This window comes from Lampris incognitus, chromosome 9 (genome assembly GCF_029633865.1).
Source record: "Lampris incognitus isolate fLamInc1 chromosome 9, fLamInc1.hap2, whole genome shotgun sequence".
NCBI classification, from domain to species: Eukaryota; Metazoa; Chordata; class Actinopteri; order Lampriformes; family Lampridae; genus Lampris; species Lampris incognitus.
The window spans coordinates 39,739,674-39,754,442 of record NC_079219.1 but is presented as its reverse complement, the minus strand read 5'-3'; the positions used below and the strand labels follow the sequence as shown (position 1 = coordinate 39,754,442).

At 45.1% G+C, this 14,769-nt stretch overlaps 1 non-coding gene across 1 annotated transcript; it reads right to left on the bottom strand.

The window, feature by feature from the left end:
* Positions 1-9,219: 9,219 nt before the first annotated feature.
* Positions 9,220-9,293, bottom strand: trnat-ugu (transfer RNA threonine (anticodon UGU)). The gene has a single exon. It is a non-coding gene; the product is annotated as a tRNA-Thr (tRNA).
* Between the last annotated feature and the right edge of the window lie 5,476 nt (positions 9,294-14,769).

The window sequence follows — 14,769 nt, the reverse complement described above, 5'->3', positions numbered from 1 at the left end:
GGCATGCTTTTAAATGTAGATTTTTTTTATTTACCTTTATGTAGCCGGGTGGTAAATCTGTTAAATATGTTAAATGATTTTCCACTTAAATTTAGTATAGTTTAACTGTTAATATATGTAATTGTTACACTGTCAAGCCATGTAAAATGTCATTTGATGTATTTAAATTGTGAGGCAGATTGTGAGTGTATTTTTATAGTTTTGGTTGTCATTGCATGTTTTGACCAGTAAGTGGCAGTGGCGGACTTTTATTGTAACTCCGTGCAAGTTATCCAAGTGCATCTTGGGTATTCTTTCTTTTTTTTCTTGTGTGGAGCGCCTGAAGATTGCGGTGTGACGGTGCTCTGACTCCGTAGTAAGTAAGGGTAAATATCTTGTGAAATATACCTGTAACATTATTCCAAACAATATTGTATGTCGGTAATTTGACAAGATGGTTTGATTTAGACGCTACTGGAGTTGATGTTCGGTGATTTTGGGCGCGAGCCGTCGACCGCTGTTCGCCATTGCAGACATGACAAGGTAATGTTGGCGTGAATAAAGCCACACCATGCCATTGTATTTGGGATGTAAAGGTTTTATATGCATTTTAATTCTGTTTAAAGGTAACTGACAGAGTGAGAAGTTGCGCGATCTTCAGGAAGTTCCACATGTCTTTGTTAAACCCTGTTTAACGTACATAGTCCACTGCCGTATTTTGCACCGTATTTTGTATTTATTATTTCCCTTTTTAAAATCTTTTCTGTTAAACTTGCCACATCTGTGAACATTTATGAGCTGTTTGCTCGAAAGACACAGGAATGTATGCACTCAGTAAAACGATCTGCATTCGAAGGTTCAAACAATAAAATTAAAGCTACAAGAACCCCGGAAGTAATTGTGTCCTGTGTGGTATCTAATTCCACGGGCTACATAATTTTGGTACCAGGAGTGGGGTGTAGCTAAAACATTTTTTTTTAAATTGGCAACAGAGTGGCTTATTTTTACTTTAAAAAAAAATACGGCAGTGGTGAAGATTGCTGGTGACATCCGTTGGTGTTGAGTCTGAAGCCATCCTGCTGTGGAGGTGGTGACCAGCGAGAGACGACGTGAGGGCATCTAAGAGGTTCTGGTGCTTCCTGTTTCACACGACTCAGCCGTACCAGCGTAGAGGACTCCAGCGCTAACTTCAGCTACAAAGACCAAGATCCAGCAAGGCTCCAAGTTAAAGACTGTCCTTGTAGTATCCTTGAACCAGGTTTTGAGCTAAATATCCTCATTTATACTGGACTGAGTAAAGATTAATATATCATTATGTCTAGTGATTCTGGTGATGAAGGGAGTTCACGTAATGATAATGGCCACACCTCAGGTGGCATAATGGGTATAGGTGAAGGTGCTACAAAAGAAATGCAGACCACCATGCAAGAGCTTGCCAGACTGCGAGATGAGCTCACCAGGTTAAATGGTGAAGCAAGGGCTCAGAGAGCAAGTGATAACAGTGCACCCACACGTTCATACATCTACGTTCCAAGAGAACGCCAGATCCAAGCATTTAGTGGGGAGTGTGGTACAGACAGGAGATCTGTCGAAGAGTTTATTGAAGAGGTTGAAAGGGTTTTAAGATACAGAGAGCAAACAACAGAAGAACAATGTGACTATATACTATCTCTATTGCATGGCCCTGCATTGGAAGAGGTGCGACTATGCATGAGGGGTCAGTCAGTGGGGCCCAGTGATTTATACTCTTACCTGAGCAATGCATTTGGGGAAAAGCGCAGTTCCACACAGCTTTTGCAGACCTTTTACAACCATAACCAAACTGATGGAGAAGACCTCCGTGACTACTCCCATGCACTATCCCAGATTTTGAGCTCTGTAGTGAAACAGTCCACAGATGTAATACCTAATGAGAAAACTGTGCTCAGAGACCGGTTTATTGAGGGTTTAAGAGAAGCAGCACTCAGGCGTGAACTCAGGAAAATGGTTAGGGACAAACCAGAGAGCAGTCTTCTAGATGTGAGGAACGAGGCCCTCCTGTGGGAGATGGAGGACAGCAGGTCTCATCGTCCCAGGGTCATAAAGAGCAACCAAGTTACATCAGAGGTTCCGGAAACCCAGTGCTCTATTATTAAAACAAACAATGACCAAGGTATTGCATTAAATGATGTTCGGAGAGCAGTAGCCCATCAGGAAAAACAGCTAGCAGAGTTAGGCAAAACACTCGCTGATCTAGCCTTTGCTGTAGGTGAACTGAGTAAGCGCAGCACTCAACAGACATTCCTAGAGCCCAAGCCACGACCTAGACCCCAGCCAAAGTTCACACTAGATGGTCAGCCTATCTGTTTCAAGTGTAGAGGCATAGGTCACATTGCAAGAAAATGCTCACAGGCCAGAGGGGGTCAAGGGGACGCAACACCTAGTTCTTATGTAGTGCAGGAAAACTCGCACCCTCAGTTGTCATGAGCCACACAACTCGAGGGGAGGAAGCTGGCTCACCAAAAGAGACTCCAGACAGAAGCAGGATCTTAGAGCGTGCAGTCGGAGAATGTAAAACTGTTGAGGTGAAACTACGAGGTGTTACAGTGTCCTGCTTACTTGACACTGGTAGCCAGGTCAGTACAATTTCTGAGAGTTTTTTCAGGGAACACCTGACAGTGAAAGGCGAAGACATTCACCCGGCATTTGAGTGGTTAAAGATCACTGCAGCTAATGGATTAGACATACCCTATATGGGCTATGTGGAGCTTGATGTAGAAGCCATGGGTCTGACTATCCCAGAGCGAGGTTTTCTGATAGTTAAAGATTCTGAACACTCTTCCTCTGTTCCAGGTCTAATAGGGATGAACATTGTCAAAAAATGCAGAGAGCTAGTACACACTGAGTTTGACACCACACTGCAAGAGAGGTTTGACTCAAACTGGAGAGAGGCTTTTAATCATCTTCATGCAGTACATGCAACAGACAGACTCTCTTTCGCTAGGGTAGCTGGTAAGGATGTAGTCCATATACCTGCTTCATCTGCTGCTACAGTTATGGCGAGGGGACTCAGGACTGTGAGTGAGGATGGTTCTTTTTTGTTGCTGGAGTCTGTGGGTGTCCCCGTTCCTGGAGGTTTGGTTGTTGTGCCTACTTTGGTTTCATCGGGCAATCACATTTTTCCAGTCCGAGTCATGAACATGTCTGATGAAGATATCTGGCTAGGGCCACGGACTAGGCTAGGGGTTTTGACTCAGGTAGACTGTGTGAAAAGTGATGAGCTTTGTGAGGTACAGTTCCAGAGAATCTCAGCAGACACTGAACAAGTGAGTATCAGTGAACACCCCGAAACACCGACAGATGTGCAGGAAATTCTCGGCAAGCTCAATTTTTGTGGTAGCCCAGAACAGCAAGCACAGCTGACTTTGTTACTGGAGAAGTACTCTTTTGTGTTTGCAACAGAAGATGAAGATCTAGGCCACACTGACAAAGTACAACATGAGATCCATCTGACAGATGACATACCTGTAACACAGCCATACAGACGAATCCCACCCACACAGTACAGTGAAGTCAGGGAACATATTGGCAAGCTGCTTAAAAAAGGGGTCATTCAAGAAAGCTCTAGTGCTTATGCTTCGCCCATAGTACTAGTGAGAAAGGCAGATGGTAGTCTGAGGCTATGTGTCGATTACAGGAAACTCAACTCAAAGACAAGACGTGATGCATTCCCGCTCCCGAGAATTGATGAGAGTTTTGATGCGCTGAGAGGGGCAAAGTTCTTTTCGACCATAGATCTGGCGAGCGGATACCACCAGGTAGCTATGCATGAGAGAGATCGGACTAAGACTGCATTTACTACACCGTTTGGTCTGTATGAGTACGTGAGAATGCCTTTTGGTGTTTGTAACGGTCCAGCTACATTTCAGAGACTTATGCAAGTTACTATGAATGATCTCATTTTTCAGATACTCCTGGTCTACCTAGATGACATCTTGGTTTTTTCAGAGACATTTGAGCAGCATTTGGAGAGACTTGAGACTGTGTTTAAGAGACTGGCAGAGACGGGCCTTAAGGTGAAGTTGCAGAAGTGTGCTTTTCTACAACAGTCAGTAAAGTTTTTGGGTCATCAGGTGTCAGCAGAAGGTATAGGAACTGACCCCTCCAAGGTCTCTGCTGTTAAGAACTGGAAGGTCCCAACCACTGCCAAAGAGCTGCAGTCGTTCTTGGGTTTCTGTAGTTACTACAGGAGATTCATTCGAGGCTTCTCACAGATTGCCGGGCCACTGCATGACCTAGTCAACAAATGTTCAGGTGTGAAAAAAACAGGGAAAGTAGGTCACCAGTTTTGTAATATGTGGACACCAGAGTGTGACTCTTCCTTTGAGCAGTTAAAGGAAAAACTTACCTCTGCTCCCATTTTGGGTTTTGCCGATTTCACACAACCATTTGTAGTTGAGACAGATGCTAGTCAGCATGGATTAGGCGCTGTATTGTGTCAGCAGCAAGGTGACACCAGACGTGTCCTAGCATATGCTAGCCGCAGACTACGCCAGGCTGAGAAGAATGACCGAAATTATAGTAGCATGAAGTTGGAGTTGCTTGCCTTAAAATGGGCAGTTGCTGAAAAATTCAGGGGTTACTTGCTTGGTTCAAAGTTTGTTGTCCTGACTGATAACAATCCCCTCTGCCACCTCAAGACAGCCAAGTTAGGTGCTATAGAGCAGAGGTGGGTAGCGCAACTGTCTGTTTTTGATTTCGAGGTTAAGTACCGTCCTGGTTGCAGTAATGCCGCCGCAGATGCTCTCTCTAGGCAGGAGTTTGCAGGGGAGCCTGAAACAGACCCTGACTCGGATTTTGACGACTGTATCACTGTGTGTTACCTGATTGAGCGAGGAACAGTTCTGGATCCTGGTCTTGTCTCTAGAGGTCTGGAGTGTTACAAAGTGAGACAGATCCGTGCTGGGGAGTCGAGGTCTGGTGAGACAGGTACTAAACAGGGCAACACCCCCACACTGCCAGGTTATACCAGAGAGGAGCTGGTAGGTTTTCAGGCCGGTGACCCCACCCTAAAAGAGTTTAGGGCATTTTGGGATCGGGGGAGGAGGCCATGTCCCAGAGAGAGAGCAGCCCTGTCTAGTCAAGTGAAAAGATTGTTGAAACAATGGAGATGCATACAACAACGAGAAGGGTTGTTGTACAGGGTTATCACAGACCCACGTCATGGAGAAGTGTGGCAGTTACTCGTGCCTAGTTGTTTGAGGGACCAAGTTCTAGAAAATGTACATAACAACATGGGACATCAGGGCATAGAGCGCACTGTAAACTTGCTAAGAGGGAGGTGTTTTTGGGTAGGGCTATGCGAGGATGTTGAAAGCTGGGTTAAAAACTGCGAGCGGTGCATTTTGACCAAGATGCCTCAGCCAAAAATCCATGCTCCAGTTCAGGCATTCCTGGCCTCCCGACCTCTAGAAGTGGTGGCTGTTGATTTTACAGTGTTGGAGGCAGCTTCAGATGGCCGTGAAAATGTCCTTGTTGTGACCGATGTGTTTACAAAGTTCACACAAGCGTATGCTACCAAAGACCAGAAGGCTGACACTACAGCTAAAGTTTTGCTCAGGGAGTGGTTCATGAAATATGGGGTCCCAGAGAGACTGCACTCAGACCAAGGTCGAAATTTCGAGAGTGAAATTATAGCAGAGCTGTGCAAACTCTATGGGGTTAAAAAGACACGGACAACTCCCTACAGGCCACAGGGAAACGGTCAGTGTGAAAGATACAATCGCACACTCCATGACTTGTTAAGGACACTCCCACCAGAGAAAAAAAAGCGTTGGCCAGAGCATCTGTCTGAAGTAGTATATGCCTATAATGTCACTCCTCATTCCACCACAGGGTACTCGCCTTATTATTTGCTTTTCGGGGTACAGCCACATCTCCCAGTAGATGCTTTATTAGGGCGTGAGTGTGTGTCAGACAGGAAACAGGATTGGTTGTCTGTTCATCAGGAGAGACTCCGACAGGCACATGAGAGAGCCAGAGAGTACTCAGAGCAGAAGGCAGCTGAGAGGATCTCACTGCAAAATGAGAAGGTGTATTGTCCTCCTGTGGACATTGGTCAGTTGGTTTTCCTACGTCACAGACCCCCAGGTAGACATAAGATTCAGGACACATGGACCTCAACAGTCTACAAGGTAGTTGACATCCAGGGTACCACACACACTGTTGAACCTTTTGAGGGAGGTCCCATTAAAAGAGTTCATAGGTCAGAGTTGCGACCTTGTGCGAAACCAGTTCCCAAACCAAGAACTAGAACTAGGTTACAGACCACTACACAGCCTGTAGCTGAGGATGAGCCTGAGTCACCTGAGGCTGATTTTGTTATTGTTGAGGAAGTCATCCCTCGCCGGCTTGTGCAAGTACCTAACCTGCCTCTTGCAGCAGAAAGTGTTAGTTTACCTGTGACAGCACCCACAGATGAGAGTGACGGTGAAGGACCTGAGGAAGGTTATTCAGATATGAGAAATTGTGGCACAGAAACAGAATGTGTTAATGATGTGCATCCAAACGTTAGCGACAGTGACTTGCCCATTATTGAAAACAGGGACAGGCCCGCACTAACAGAGGATGCTGGTGGAGCAGGACGTAGAACCTATGCACCTAAACCTGCCATTAGGAAAAGCAAGCGGGAAATGGCTGGATCTCATTCAAACCCATTTCATCTGCCAAAGTCAGCCTGTAATGCAGTCTCAGTCAGCACAGACATGGTCTCTACGGTTTTGACAAGCTTGGGTGCTGCTCTCTTTGAAAAGGCCTTGCAGGGAGTATTTGAGTCAGTTCATGTTTCGTAGTCACCGAGGACGTTGACTATATTTGCAGGGGAGTATGTAGCCGGGTGGTAAATCTGTTAAATATGTTAAATGATTTTCCACTTAAATTTAGTATAGTTTAACTGTTAATATATGTAATTGTTACACTGTCAAGCCATGTAAAATGTCATTTGATGTATTTAAATTGTGAGGCAGATTGTGAGTGTATTTTTATAGTTTTGGTTGTCATTGCATGTTTTGACCAGTAAGTGGCAGTGGCGGACTTTTATTGTAACTCCGTGCAAGTTATCCAAGTGCATCTTGGGTATTCTTTCTTTTTTTTCTTGTGTGGAGCGCCTGAAGATTGCGGTGTGACGGTGCTCTGACTCCGTAGTAAGTAAGGGTAAATATCTTGTGAAATATACCTGTAACATTATTCCAAACAATATTGTATGTCGGTAATTTGACAAGATGGTTTGATTTAGACGCTACTGGAGTTGATGTTCGGTGATTTTGGGCGCGAGCCGTCGACCGCTGTTCGCCATTGCAGACATGACAAGGTAATGTTGGCGTGAATAAAGCCACACCATGCCATTGTATTTGGGATGTAAAGGTTTTATATGCATTTTAATTCTGTTTAAAGGTAACTGACAGAGTGAGAAGTTGCGCGATCTTCAGGAAGTTCCACATGTCTTTGTTAAACCCTGTTTAACGTACATAGTCCACTGCCGTATTTTGCACCGTATTTTGTATTTATTATTTCCCTTTTTAAAATCTTTTCTGTTAAACTTGCCACATCTGTGAACATTTATGAGCTGTTTGCTCGAAAGACACAGGAATGTATGCACTCAGTAAAACGATCTGCATTCGAAGGTTCAAACAATAAAATTAAAGCTACAAGAACCCCGGAAGTAATTGTGTCCTGTGTGGTATCTAATTCCACGGGCTACATTTAGGTTTCAGTGAAATTAATATAACAGTCAAGGTCTTAATTATTACTAAAGGACTCATAACAGAAATCACAATGGACAGGACGGCAGTTCAACACATACATTAAGGAATATCCAGATGTATACGAGAAATACTTGTACAACACAGTGTACAACTGGGATTTGAATCCAGAATCTCCTGTTTACTAGACAGGCGCTTTGACCAGCTAAGCCACAGCGCCTTAAGTAAGTTTTGGTAGTGACTGTTTGTGAAATTGTTTAAAACTGAGGCAATCTACTTCATGGATACGCTATAACACAAGTTTGTCTGTGACCTTCACAGACTTTCAAAACATCATTAAACACCTTTGGTACCATTGTAGACAAAAATTGCATTCTTTGCTTTGGCTAATGACTTGGCAAGAAAATCGACAGGAGAGAAGGTAGTATTTTCTGATGGAAGAGTATCACACTGAAAGACGCAAGCAGAAACATCAGGGATTTATATCTAGGATATGTTGTTTACAAGACGGGCAGTTCACCCAGAGCACATCCCTTTGGCCATTTTGAGGTTTGATTAAATGGCAATTGTTACAGAAGAGAAGTTATCAAAATAAGGGTTTAGACCAAAGTGTCTCGATGCCCATTTACACAGAGCTGTTGAAGATTTTTTAAAAAAAAGTGGAGTAGAGTCTGCTATACATGTTGAAAAACATTTAACTTCGACATAGAAATGCAGCCTTAGATTTAGTACAAAAACGCTCATGCACATGGGTATGACTTTTTCTAACTGCACAAGATTACACGAAAATACAAAGCAAGGAACAACTTGGATATGAACCGATGATATCTTGTTTGCCAGACACACATTTTGACCAACTCAGCAATAGCATCTCCCCCAAAGGACTTCAAGGGACACACTGACAAACTGTCTCGAACCAAATCGAGTTCCTTGAGGTATTTCCATATATGCTAGTCTACCAACTCTCTTAATACAGACTTTAAGAAAAAAAATGAAGAACTAAGTGAGGCATAATTAGCAAATCGTGGGCTTCTTTTAGAAGTGTTCTAATAATTCCTTCCTGCAGAAATCAGTAGTCCACCAAGAGCATAGCCATGGAACAGGCAACTTCAGAGCTGTAGATTGATAAACACACGCAAGGAATGAGTTCAACAATATCTAAAACAAACAGCTCACATTTTGTAATTAAATCTTAGACCATTTTAATGAGTTTGCAAACGATTACAGGTTAAGTTCATTTCAAATTTAAAGAATTTGGCATGTTTTTCTTGGTACTCTGTGATGTAAGCATAGCATGATAAACAGCTGCAGCTAATAAACTAAAGAATTGGTCTGTTGGATGCAGGGGTGGAAAAGAAACAGCATTGTCAATATATTTTTTTTTAAATTCACGGCTCTTGTCTCTGTCTCAGGGTATTCAACACATAAAACAAGGGATTTTCACACACCCAGACATACACTAGCAATATTTGAACAATACAGAGAGAGTGAACAGCTGGTAAGGCACTGCTGGGATTTGAACCCAGGATCTCCTGTTTACAAGACAGGCACTTTGACCAGCTAAGCCACAGCGCCTTGAATCAAGCTTGAAGAGCGAATCTGTGGAATTGTTTCTAACGGAGTCAAGTAGCTTCATGGATTTCTTCAAACACGTTTATCAGTGATCTTCATAAATACTTTCTAATCACCATTAAACGCATTTTGTTCCGAGAAATACATAAAATTGCATTCTTGCCTTTGGCAAAAGACCCTTCAACTAAATTAACAGGACAGGAGGGCGTATTTCCTGATGGAAAAAGAGCACATTGAAAGACTAAGGCATACACTTCAGGAATTTAAACCTAGGATCTCATGTACAAGACAGGCAGTTCAAACAAAGCACATAATTTTGTCCATTTTGTGGTTGGATTGATTGGGAATTGTTACAGAAAAGAGGTTATAACGATAAGAATCTAGACTAATGTATCTCGGAAAACCATTTACACAGAGCTGTAGAAGAGGAGCTCGAACTATACATGCTCAAAAACAAGTTGCTTCGTCATAGAAATGCAGCCTTAGATATGACATACAAACCATCATGCAAATGGATATGAGTTTTTTCCAACTGCACAAAATAACACTAAAAGACAAAGCGCGGAATATTTTGAATTTGACCCGGGGATTTCTTGTTTTCCAGACAGATATTTTGACCCAACTCAGCAACAGAATCTCCCCAAAAGGGCTCCAAGAGACGCTATGAAGGACTGTCTAGAACCAAATCGAGTTGCTCGAGGTATTTTTCTATACGCAAGTGTATCAGTTCTCTTAACACAGACTTTAAGAAAAGAACTAAGCGAGGCATAATTAGCAAACTGCACTTCTTTTAGACATGTTCAAAGAATTCCTTCCTGCGGAAATCACCAGTCCATGAAAAGCATAGCCATGTAATAGGCAACGTTGAAGGTGTAGATTTATGAACACATACAAGAAATGTGTTTAATAAGATCTAAAACAAACAGCTCACATTTTGTCATGAAAAAATAGGCAATTTTAGTGAATTTGCACACAATTACAGCTTAGAATTCCTTTCAAGTTTAAAGAATTTGGTAGGCTTTTCTTGCTACCCTGTTATGTAAGCATAGCATGATAAACAGTTGCAACTAATAAACCAAAGAATTTGTCTGGTGGATGCAGGGTCGGAAAAGAAACGGCATTGTCAATGTGGGGTACTTGGGATTTAGTAGCCCCCCATCTATTTTTTATTTTATATACTTACCTTCATTGACCACTCACTACTAGTAAAGAGGGAATTGTCTGCTGTGTTGTTGTGATAGCCGGTTCTCGCCACAGGAGGGCACTGCAGGTTAATTGCTTCTAGCCTGTGTGACGTAGTGCTGGCTCTCGCGGTGCACTCTGGGACATTCGGGTAGAGTCGTGAGATGAGTGTTGCCGTTCGTATAGTGAGCCATGCTCTGAAAACGTGTCCTCTGTAATGTCTATTTGACAGATGGAGTAAAACAACAAAAACACCAGCCCTTGTAATTGTCATTCTTATCAAGTGTGCTACAAATATTGGTGCCGAAACCCGGGATCAGCGCCATTGCCACCATTGTCAGGAGAAGAAGTGGGGAGCGGAGTGAGAACACGTGACCAACAATGGAACTGGAGCTTGAGCAACTGCAAGACAGGCTGAGTGAGACCCTCCTGCAGTTAGGGCTGGACCAGTTAAAAGAGGTGTGTGTTATTGCTAAAGTCCCCACTGAAAACCAGACAAAGAGGCATGCGCTGATCAGACTTATTAGGGAGACTGTGGATGAAGCAATTGAGAAGGAGGATGAAGAGGTAGCACGTCAGTTTCTGTCCAGACTAGTGGACCTCTCTAGTGAAATGAAGCAGAGAGGGGCGGAGTCACATACTGGTGCAGGTGCAGACAGTACTAACAAGGATGCTGCTGAATTGGCAAGCTTACATGAACAATATCAGGCCTTACAGTCCAGCTTTACTGCATCCACAAAAGCGCTTGAGGAAGAGATATCACGCCTCAGTGAGAAACTAAGTCTTAAAGAACCCAGTAGACCTAGTCAACCTTCAAACCCAATCCCGTCAGTAATACAACCCCCGGAAGTGACCATACGCAGAGACTTTAAGATAAATGGCCAAATAGGAGAACGGGGGCAGATAGACAAGTTGTCTTATATAAATCTTACGCATCAGATTGATATGGGGGTGAGAAAAGGCCACAGCGAGTTGGAGATAATAGAGGCTGCAATCCGAGCCATCAGCCCTGGGCTGACTCTCCGTGACTTGTTAGAGATCAAAACCGAACTCACCCTCCCTCAGCTGAGGACCATTCTGAAAGGCCATTTCAAAGAGGATAGCTCTGTGGACCTATATCACCGACTAATCAACATCACACAGGACAGTCAGGAGTCACCACAGAACTTCCTGTTCCGAGCCATAGCATGTAAAGAGAGACTCTTAGCAGCAGCGAGAGAGCCTGGCTCTGATGAACAATACAGCCCTGAACTGATACAGAAGAAGTTCCTAAGAGTTGTGAGAACTGGGCTAGTGAGTGACCAGGTAAAATATCAGCTCAAGAGCTATCTCGATGATCAAGCAACTACTGATGATGTTCTCATTGTTAAGATGATAGAGGCCGCAAGTTTCGAGTCAGAGAGACAGCGGAAATTCAAGAAGAGCTCCCACAGTAAGGAAACCAGAGTGCGGGAAGTGCGAGCTGAGGCACATCAGTATCTAGGAGCGGAAGCTGCAGTGGTCGGGGGTCAGGAGTCGTCGCCATCAACATCCGCGAGTGTGAAAGCCCTTAAGACACAGGCAGGAAACCAAAAGGAGTCTGCGTTCTACGAGATAATCCAACAGCTGAAAGGAGAAATGGAACAGATGAGAAAAGCCATGAACCACTCCTCTGGCCAAAGACCTTCTCGTCAGCAGCAGCCTGTGAGGAAGCGCGGATGCAAAGCCTGTCAAGACAGTGAAAGGGGTGACCAGTGCAACCACTGTTTCAAATGCGGACAGAGTGGCCATCTTTCAAGAGGGTGTAGAGCTCAGAGGCCTGAAAAATCGGAGCAGGTAGACACATCTAGCTGTACTGTCACCAGCAAGCTCATCGACGACAGTATTCAGCTACTAGAAGCCAGAGTGTCTGCCCGGCAGCGAGACGAGGCAGGGCGGGAACAGCAAGCACCCACAGTGAGTCATATCTCCTCAAAACGCCAGTCACAGCTGCTGAACCTAATTGGAAAGAAATACATGATAAACTGTTACATTGATGGTGTAGCCACACAGGCATTGTGGGATACCGGGTCGCAGGTCTGCCTAATCAGTGAAGAATGGAGGAGAAAACATCTCCCACACACCAAGGTGAGAAGCACAGAAGAGATCCTTGGCCCTGGCACCCTGACTGGTAAAGCAGCAAACCAGACAACCATTCCTTTCTCTGGATGGGTGGAAGTGACTGTCCAGTTAGCACCGAATAGCACCACTCAGACCCCACCAATGGAACTCACTGTGCCAATACTAGTAACCACACACCAGGGCACCGCAGAAGAACCGATCATCGGTTACAATGTAATTGAACACCTGTTAGAGTCTGGAGCTGGACAGCCATCAAGTGTAATCACAAAGGCACTAAGCATTGCGTTCGCGGTTGACTACAAGAAGGCTGAAGTCCTCGTGAAGCTGATAAAGAGCCGAGATGATATGGAAGGTGAGGGGATGGTTAAAGTGGGCAGAGAAAGCATGACTATTCCGGCGGGCCAGACAAAGACTGTTAAGTCTGGTGTTAGAGCAGGGCCCCTCCAAGCAGACCAGAACGTCCTCTTTGAGCCTAATGTGAACCCAAAGTGGCCAGAGGGCCTGAAGGTGGATGAAAACATTGTATGTTTACAGAAGGGAATCTGGTCACGCATCGCTGTCCCAGTGACTAACGTCACAGCTCATGACATCACACTGCCGCCACGGACTCCCCTGGGGCAGACCCAAAGAACTAGAGCCATCTACCCTGCCGCCGTGAAGCCGTTGGATGTGGATGGGACTAGTACAGTGAACCCAGTCATCCCAGGGACCTCCACAACAGGTACAGAACGAAGACCTGTGATTAGAGACACAACAAAGCTGAAAGGGCCAGGTGATGTCAAGACGGAACACCAGGAGGAAGATCTATGGGACCCGCCTGTCCCTCTGAACCACCTGACACCTGAACAACAACTGCAGGTGAGAGAGCTACTGCGGGAGGAGAGTAGTGTGTTCGCACGCGATGACCATGATGTGGGGACTATTCCATCACTCCAGCTCAAGATCCGCCTGAGTGACACCACACCGGTGAAGCGGACATACACATCAGTCCCAAAGCCTCTTCATAAAGAAGTGAAGGAATACCTCGAGGATTTACTGAACAGAGGCTGGATAACTAAGTCAAAATCACCCTAATCAAGCCCAATCGTGTGTGTGCGGAAAAAGGATGGGAGCCTCCGCCTCTGCTGTGACTACCGTGAGTTGAACAAGAGGTCCATCCCAGACCGCCATCCAATACCACGCATCCAGGATATGCTCGACAGCCTGAAGGGGAGTGCCTGGTTTTCTGTCTTGGATCAGGGGAAGGCATATCACCAGGGGTTTCTTGAGGAGTCCAGCCGCCCACTGACTGCATTCATCACCCCGTGGGGATTATATGAATGGGTGAGAATTCCCTTCGGACTGTCCTCAGCACCAGCAGAGTTCCAGAGGTCCATGGAGGAATGTTTGATTGGGCTGAGGGACGACATTTGTCAGCCGTATTTAGATGACAACCTGGTCCACTCAACCACATTCGACGAACACCTCCAGCACCTGAGAAGAGTACTGCATCGCTACAGAAGCCATGGAATCAAGCTGACGGCAAGAAAATGTGAACTCTTCAAAAACCAAGTAAGGTTCCTGGGAAGGCTTGTGACCAAGGATGGATACACAATGGACCCCGCTGATGTGGCCCCGGTCCAGGCACTGAAGGAGAGAGAACCTACGACCATCGGAGAGCTCCGGAAGATGCTGGGATTCATCTCGTATTACCGGCCCTACATACCTAACTTCTCCCGAATCGCAAGGCCTCTCTATGACCTCCTCACCCCAGAGAAGACAGCAGCGGGGAAGCTCAAACAAAAGAGAAAGGACAAGGGGAGGAAGGGCTCCCGAGACCATCTGCCCTCCTCTCACCCAGTTAAGTGGACAGCTGAACACCAACAGGTCCTCTGTCAGTTGATTGAATTCCTCATCCAGCCACCAGTGTTGGGCTACCCAGACTTTGAACAGCCCTTTATCCTTCACTGCGACGCGTCACGAGAGGGCCTCGGGGCAGTATTGTATCAAAGACAGTCACAGGGTGGGCTGGCAGTCATCGCGTACGGGTCTAGGACACTGACAACTGCTGAGAAGAACTACCATCTCCACTCAGGGAAGTTGGAGTTCCTCGCGATGAAATGGGCCATATGTGAGAGATTTAGAGATTACCTCTACCACGCTCCATCATTCACTGTCTACACAGACAATAATCCCCTCACCTATGTGCTCACGACAG